Consider the following 7,966-nt stretch of genomic DNA (forward strand, 5'->3'; position numbering starts at 1 on the left):
CTTCAGAATTGCAAGGGAGCATGTGCTCAACAATGCGTGCTAAGCTTAGTGCCTACCAAAGAAAATGCAGAATGTCATGGCTGGAGGGAATGTGTGCATTCAAAATGGAAGTGAGATTCTTTTTTTCTCTCAAAAGAAAAACATAAGTGATTTACTTTGATACCGGTTTCCTGTTTTTCCCGAATGGAAACTGACACTCACCTCTGAATTCTGGCACAAAAGAAGACAAGATGGCCCTGCCTTGTTAGTCATCTGAAACAAAAGGGGCTGCACCAGTGATGTCTGCACAGCTCCTGGAATGAGGCTTCCGAGGAAACTTGTGCCCCCTCTGCTGGATAGTTCAGCTCTGCAGAAAGACACCAAAGAGTCTTGGGGTTTCTGTAACCTGGTACTTTCTAAATAGAAATACATTTACTTGCACATTACTTTTTTCTCTTTGAGAAAATAGCATTTTCCCCAAACTGTAAACTTGAAGAAAATCCTTCTTTCTAAAAACAAGGCAGTTTTAGAAGAGATGAAGCCTAGAAATATTACATTTTCATCAGAAAGAGGTTAAGAGGCTAAAGGTTAAGTCATCTTAAGTCTGAACGATGAATTAAAGTAGGATTCCAGCTCCTTTCTACAAATTAGATTCTTTAACATCATTTATTTCATTTCCACTCTGGCTGAGATTATTGCTCAAATTTAATAAATTGGATGGCGCTGGTGTAATGGAAGAAGCTGGTTGGCAAGGAACTTCCTAACATGATAGATTGTGATTTAATTTTGCAGGCACTGAAAGAGTTAATTTCCAAGGTACTTTTCATTTTTAGTTTAATGATCACTGTCAATCTTAGTAAATGAAGTCTAAATCTGGGGGGCTAATCAATGATATTTATTGAGTGTGCAGAGCACTGAACTAAGCACAAGGCTAACATTGGTAATAAGTCCTTTTATTCTCATTCATTGTTTCTGTTCTTCAAAAAGAAAAATTGACATGCTTGTGAAGTACAGTATTTGAGTGTCGAGTTAATATTTTGGTTAACTTTTTAAGCAATATTGTAAAAGCAAGAGAACTTGCTAAGAATTGTGTGGCTTTGTGGAAAGGGCACTGGCCTGGGGGCACTGGCCTGGGGGTCAGAGGACCTGGGTTCTAATTCCAGCTCTGCCACTTAACTGCTGGGTGATCTTGGGCAAGTCACTTAACTTCTCTATGCCTCAAGTTTCATCACCGGAAATGGGGATTAAATACCTATTCTTTCTCTCGTTTACACTGTGAACTCCATATGGGATAGGAATTTTGTCCAACCTAATTAACTTGTTCCTAGCCCAGCACTTAGTACAGTGCTTGGCAAATTGAAAGTACTTAACAAATACTACAATTATCATCATTATCACCATTATTATTGTTAATACTTCTTACGACTTTATTTCTCCTGAAGACCCATGCAGTTCAGTGACTGACCAGAGAGGTATTTTTTTTTTATATTCCCCAAACGGTAGCACTATTCATACTTTTTTTAAACTCTAAGAATGATTTTCTACATTGTTCGTTCTGCCCAGTGTATTTTTGCCCTGAACTGGATTCAGGTTCAGGAAAAAGTGGGGAAATAATGATTGTGACATTTGGAATTGCTGTGTCATTTAGGACTTTGGGATGAGACAGAAAGTACGTATTCATGTACTGCAGCTGCAGCCATGTTGCCTGGAGCTCTTTTCCCCATCTGGGCCCTGGAACCTGTGGGGAGAGAGGCACACTTCACCGTTAGGGTAGCTCTTTCCTTCCAGCCTGCTATTCCCACAGGCAAGGGGAATAGGGAGACGACCTATGCCACTGGAGCATGGAGTGGGCAAAAGTTTTTGTATGCCATTTGGAAGGTTGGCAAGGGTGTGGCCATTTGCCCTGGTGTAGGCCCTGCCTCAAGTGGGAGGGGCCTGAGCTCTGTTCCCTCCCACCAGGGAATGAAATATTTGTGGGCCAGGAATTCAGCCCCAATGCTTAATACCCAATACTGCATAATGTCAGCACTTGAGTGTCACTGCTATTACTAAGGAGACTCCTCTCAAAAACAAGAGAAGGGCCTCGGTCCTGAGGCTTCAAGAAAGTGGATGAAGGAACTGATGGTGGTTTGCCCAGGGATCTTTTCACTATCTTGTACTGCAAGTCTGGGTCCCAGAGTGCAATGAACAATTAAGCAGGCAGGGGTGCAGCACTTTATGAAGTGCATGAAAAGGATTTTTTCTAACAGGACATCTGTGGTCTAAGTGGCCACAGCATTATGTTGATGCTGTGTTGAAGGCCACTTAGGACCTCTCTCTACTTGACCCGTGACACCTCAAACTTAGTATGTCCAAAACAGAATTCCTTACCTTCCCACCCAAACCCTGTCCTCCCCATGACTTTCCCAACACTGTGGACAACACGACCATCTTCCGTCTCCCAAGCTCGTAACCTCGGTGTTATTCTTGACCTCTCTCTCATTCAACCCAAATAACCTGGGTCTTATCCTTGAACTCTCTCATTCAACCTTCACAGCATCGCTAAAATCTGCCTTTTCCTCTCCATCCAGACTACCACACTGCTCCAAGCACTTATCCTATCCCCCCTTGATTACTGCATCAGTCTCCTCGCTGACCTCCCAGCCTGTCTCTCCCCACTCCAGTCCATACTTCACTCATTTTTCTACAAAAACGTTCAGTCCATGCTAACCCGCTCCTCAAAAATCTTCAGCGGTTGCCCATCCACCTCCGCATCAAACAGAAACGCCTCATCATCGGCTTTAAAGCAGTCAATCACCTTGCCCCCTCCTGCCTTACCTCGCTGCTTTCCTACTAGAATCCAGCCCGAACACTTCGCTCCTCTAATGCCAACCTACTCACTGTACCTTGATTTTGCCTATCTTATTGCCAACCCCTCACCTGTCCTGCGTCTGCCCTGGATCACCCTCCCTCTTCATATCTGATAGGTGATCCTTTTCCCCACCTTGGGAGAATTCTCCCCACCTGTCTTGAAAAGTGTGCCAGAAGAAACAGTTGTGCCCATACATGCAGCATCAGGCATGGGGTGAGATCTTCAATGCCAATTTTCCTTTAAGAAGGGGTTCTGTAAAAATGCAATCCCATGTTTCTGAAGAATTGGGTGTAGCTTTTGTCTCTTTTTTCCCCCTAATAAACTGTAAATGCTCCAAGGGCAGAATCCACGTCTTCCCTATCCTTTGTATGTCCCTTCATCCCCCTAAACATTCTTGGATGGTGACATTAAGAAAAAGAAAAGGCAAGAAAAGGAGGGAGAGGTGGAATGAGAAGGGAAAGAAAGGAGAAGAGAATCAAATGAAAAGTAGAAAGGGAAAGAAGAAAAAGGGAGAAAAGAGATCGATAGAAAGGAAGAAAGGAAAGGTGAGGTGGAGAAAATATGAAAAATGGTTGCATTTGTGCTTTTAGGCCTCTACTATTATTGTAATGCGAGCTACAGAAATACAGAACCAATGTTCAGCAACTCCCCCCTGTGGCCTTGAGCCAAATCTCTTTAACCTCTGAACTGGCATTTAAATGTTCTGTTTAAATACACAAGTGTTTCAGTAACTCTTAAGCCTAATAAAAGTTATGTTTATAGTAAGCACAATAAACTGCATAAAAGCATACCATGCAAATTAAAAGTGCAATAGTTGAGAAGTCACAGACATTTCGACTGCAACCAGAGTAAATGGAAACCAAAGTTAGAGACTACTGGATTAGGCTAAAAAAGGACACTAGTCTCACCTTTTTACATTTTACCAAATCTGAGAAGTTGCTTTGGGAGGCATAGACAGAAGAGTCCAATTTTAATTTAATAAGATCATCTGTTACTAGGTTATAAATAAAAAATTTTAAATGCCACACTACTTGAAAATTGCAGAGTACTGAGTGTTTTTAAGGATTTTTAAATAGGGTACATAATACAATATACAACGGATTACATGTCATCAATTTTGGGAAGCCAGGAGGAAAATGAACATAAAATATCTGTCAAGGTGAGACAATCTGAAAATTGAAGGTCATTTTATCCAGAAGATATTCCTTGTGTTTTCCCCCTTTCTGAACAGTGCCTAGTATCTAGGTGACTGAAGACTTTATAAAGACTAAAATGGATGTAAGGATTATGCACAAGACCAAGGGAAAAGGCATTCATTCTGAGTTCTAAGGCTGAATCTGCAATTACTCATGCCATTTCTATCTTTCTACCAGCAAAATAGGGCTAAAAATAACTTTCCTCCAGGATATATTGATGAGGGTCAAAGCTCATATTACAATTTTTTCTTCATGCTCTCTCTTGGTTTGTGCTAGACAATTGTAGACTCTGGAACTAAAATAGCACTCTTCTTTAATAATTTTGCTTTTTTGGCAACAGTGACATCCAAACACACATTCCCTACTGGGTGGAGGGAGCGTACCTCCTCTCCTACTGCTGCAGGGCCGGGCTAACGCCAATCTATGCACTAAGATAATTCCAGCCTCTTTAAATTTGCCCCCACTTGCCACAACTTTGCTTTCTTTCATTCAGCAACATTACTTTCCCCTCATACTTACAAGTCCCTAACCAATTATTCCAATACTTTAATTCTATCCTTTAGTCCTGAAAAATCATAATAAATCTGGTCTTTATTAAGCACTTACTATGTGACAAGTCCCTTACTAAGCGCTAGGATAGATACAGTATATGCTGATCAGGTGTAGTCCCTGTTCCATAATGGGCTCATGGTCTAAAGGGGAAGGAAAACCCGGTATTTAATGCCCATAAAACAGATAAACTGAAGCACAGACTAAGTAATGACTTGCCCAAGGTTGAACAGCAGACAAGTGGCAGAGAAAGAATGAGAACCCAGGTTTTCTGACTCCCAGACCATCCTCTCTCCTCTAGGCCACACTACTTCTCAATGTCCCCACCTCTCATCTCTCTTGCCCGATGATGTTGCCAAATGACCTCGTTGATAAAATTGAAACCATCAGGTGTAAGCTCCCCAAAGACCCAAATCACCTCCCTAACTCCATCCTACCCTTCCATCCTCTCTCTGATCCCTCCTGCTCAATTCCCAAAAAATCTTCTGCCTGCTTTCAAAATCTACCAACTGTACCTCTGACTCAATTCCTGTAACATTCTAAAAGCACTTGCTGCCACCCTTCTTCACTCCCTAAGCACCACTTAACCACTCTCTTTATTTTATTATTTATTTTTATTTTTCCAAATCTTGGTTCCTGGTTCCATATGACTGAGTGTTGTGTGAGTTTGTCAATTAATTAATTAATTAATTAAATCATTTATTGAGATGTTACTGTGTGCAGAGCACTGTACTAAGCGCTTGGAATGTACAATTCGGCAACAGATAGAGACAATCCCTGCCCAACAATGGGCTCATGAATAACTGCAAAACACACCAAAGCCACATATCAAAATAAAAAAATTATATATACTATATACCCACAACCTGAAGAAGTCACACAAGAACTGAAAGAAATCTGGTTGAGGGCACTTAGGAAATGAAAAAGTGAAAATGCAGTCTTCAACACTGCCACTGAATTTCTTCCAGATACCCAGCCAAGAGACTTATCATTCCTCTGATAAAGAGGGAAACACCTACATAAAATTTGGCAGATTGGAGAGTGAGAAAGTTTCCATTTTGTGGTTTTTTAGTAAGAAAGAGAGGTTAAGAAAATACTAATTGTCTATCCTTTGCTGAAGAGAAACAATGTGAAATTATTGTGTATTATACTGAGTTTAAGATCACTGTTTGTTCTCAACTGGGGAAAAAAAAATGGCAGTATGTGTGCAAAACACCTGGGAATGGCCGAGTGGACATGTGGTGGGAAAGACAGTTGAGTACTTATCCCAATATGATCTTTGACTCGGTATTTAATCAATGGCCAATCAACACACTTCAATGAGGAAACATTTGAAAAGCATTAATATACATGGGTAAAATTGGGAAGGCATGGACCAAATCAGAGGGACCTAGGTTCTAATCTCTGCTTCTTCACTTGTCTGCTGTGTCCCCTTTGGCAAGTCATCTAACTTGTCTGTGCCTCAGTTACCTCATCTTAAAACAAGGATACTTGTCTGTGCCTCAGTTACCTCATCTGTAAAACAAGGATTACGACTGTGAGGCCCAGGTGGGATGTGGACTATTTTAACCTGATTGGCTCATTCATTCAATAGTATTTGAGCGCTTACTACATGGACAGTATCACCTTAGTACAGTGTCTGGCACACAGTAAATGCTAACGAATACCATTAAAAAAAAATCCTGCTAGGATAAACAATTTATGCAAACTACAAAATCTCTTTCGACCGAATATAAAATACTATCTATCAACTAACTGGTCTTTTCCTTAAATTCCCCTAAGTAGCTTTTATTAACAATAATAATAATGATACTGGTATTTGTTAAGTGCTTACTATGTGCCAGGCACTGTACTAAGCACTGGGGCCCTACTGAGAGCTCACCTCCTCCAGGAGGCTTTCCCAGACTGAGCCCCCCTTTTCCCTCTGCTCTTCCCCCTTCCCCTCAGCACTGTGCTCATTTGTATATATTATTTATTACTCTATTTATTTGGTTAATGAGGTATATATCTCTTGATTCTATTCATCTTGATGATGCTGTCTTATGATTTTTTCTGTTTTGCTTTGCTGTCTCCCCCTTTTAGATTGTGAGCTCCTTATTGGGCAGGGATGGTCTCTGTTGCCAAACTGTACATTCCAAGCGCTGAGTACAGTGCTCTGCACATAGTAAGCGCTCAAATACTACTGAATGAATGAATATGAGCAATTCAGGTTGGACATAGTCCCTGTTCTATGTGGAGCTCACAGTCTCAATCCGCATGCTGAGAAGCAGTGTGGCTCAGTGGAAGGAGCCCGGGCTTGGGAGTCGGAGGTCATGGGTTCGAATCCCAGCTTCGTCACTTGCCAGCTGTGTGACTGTGGGCAAGTCACTTGCCTTCTCTGGGCCTAAGGGACCTCATCGGTAAAAAGGGGATGAAGCCTGTGAGCCTCCCAGGGGACAACCTGATGACCATGTAGAGAAGCATATGGCTCAGTGGAAAGAGCACAGGCTTGGGAGTCAGAGGTCATGGGTTCGAATCCCAGCTCTGCCACTTGTCAGCTGTGTAGCTGTGGGCAAGTCACTTAACTTCTCTGTGCCTCTATTACCTCATCTGTAAAATGGGGATTAAAACTGTGAGCTCCACGTGGGACAACCTGATCACCTTGTATCTACCCCAGCACTTAGAACAGTGCTCTGCACATAGTGAGTGCTTAACAAATACCAACATTATCTCCCCCAGCGCTTGGAACAGTGCTCTGCACTTAACACCCACCAACATTATTTTGGAGATGAGGTCACTGAGGCCCAGGGGAGTGAAGTGACTGACCAGCTCTGCCCCTTGTCAGCTGTGTGACTGTGGGCAAGTCACTTAACTTCTCTGTGCCTCACTTCCCTCATCTGTAAAATGGGGATTAAAACTGTGGGCCCACCTGATGACCCTCTATCTCCACCAGCGCTTAGAACAGTGCTCTGCACATAGTAAGCACTTAAATACCAACATTATTATTATCTCCCCCAGCGCTTGGAACAGTGCTCTGCGCTTAACACCCACCAGCATAATTATTTTGCAGATGAGGTCACTGGGGCCCAGAGGAGTGAAGTGACTTACCCAAGGTCACACAGCAGGCAGGGGGTGGGAAAAAGGGATGAGAACCCACGACCTCCTGACGCCCAGGACACTACACCAGGCTTCTCTTTCACTTAGGTTTGGAGGGGGGAGTCTTGTGGGGAAGGGCAACGTACCTTTACCCTCCTAGAGGCTGGTGGTGGCCCAGCTCCCTCCTCCTCCTCCCCCTTTAGCCACGAGGTGAGGGGCTGCCAGGGGCAGCTTCAGCTTCGGCCCACCTCTATACGCGGCTCTGATTGGGCGAGCGGATCACGTGGTCGGCGGGCGGGTCCCAAGGCCTGCTGGG

At 42.9% G+C, this 7,966-nt stretch overlaps 1 protein-coding gene across 4 annotated transcripts in view; it reads right to left on the reverse strand.

The window, feature by feature from the left end:
- Nucleotides 1–7,903, reverse strand: part of METTL8 (methyltransferase like 8) — a 51,071-nt gene extending 43,168 nt beyond the window's left edge. For 2 of the 4 annotated variants that reach the window (XM_001514324.4, XM_029072093.2), the window contains exons 1-2: nt 7,797–7,903; nt 202–346 (exon numbers count right to left, since the gene is read on the reverse strand). The gene's annotated coding sequence lies outside the window, so the exon portion shown is untranslated. The remainder of the gene's footprint in view (nt 1–201; nt 347–7,796) is intronic. The other 2 variants (XM_029072095.2, XM_029072094.2) reach the window with 2 other exon arrangements.
- Between the last annotated feature and the right edge of the window lie 63 nt (nt 7,904–7,966).

Source organism: Ornithorhynchus anatinus, chromosome 9 (assembly GCF_004115215.2).
Source record: "Ornithorhynchus anatinus isolate Pmale09 chromosome 9, mOrnAna1.pri.v4, whole genome shotgun sequence".
Lineage (NCBI taxonomy): Eukaryota > Metazoa > Chordata > Mammalia > Monotremata > Ornithorhynchidae > Ornithorhynchus > Ornithorhynchus anatinus.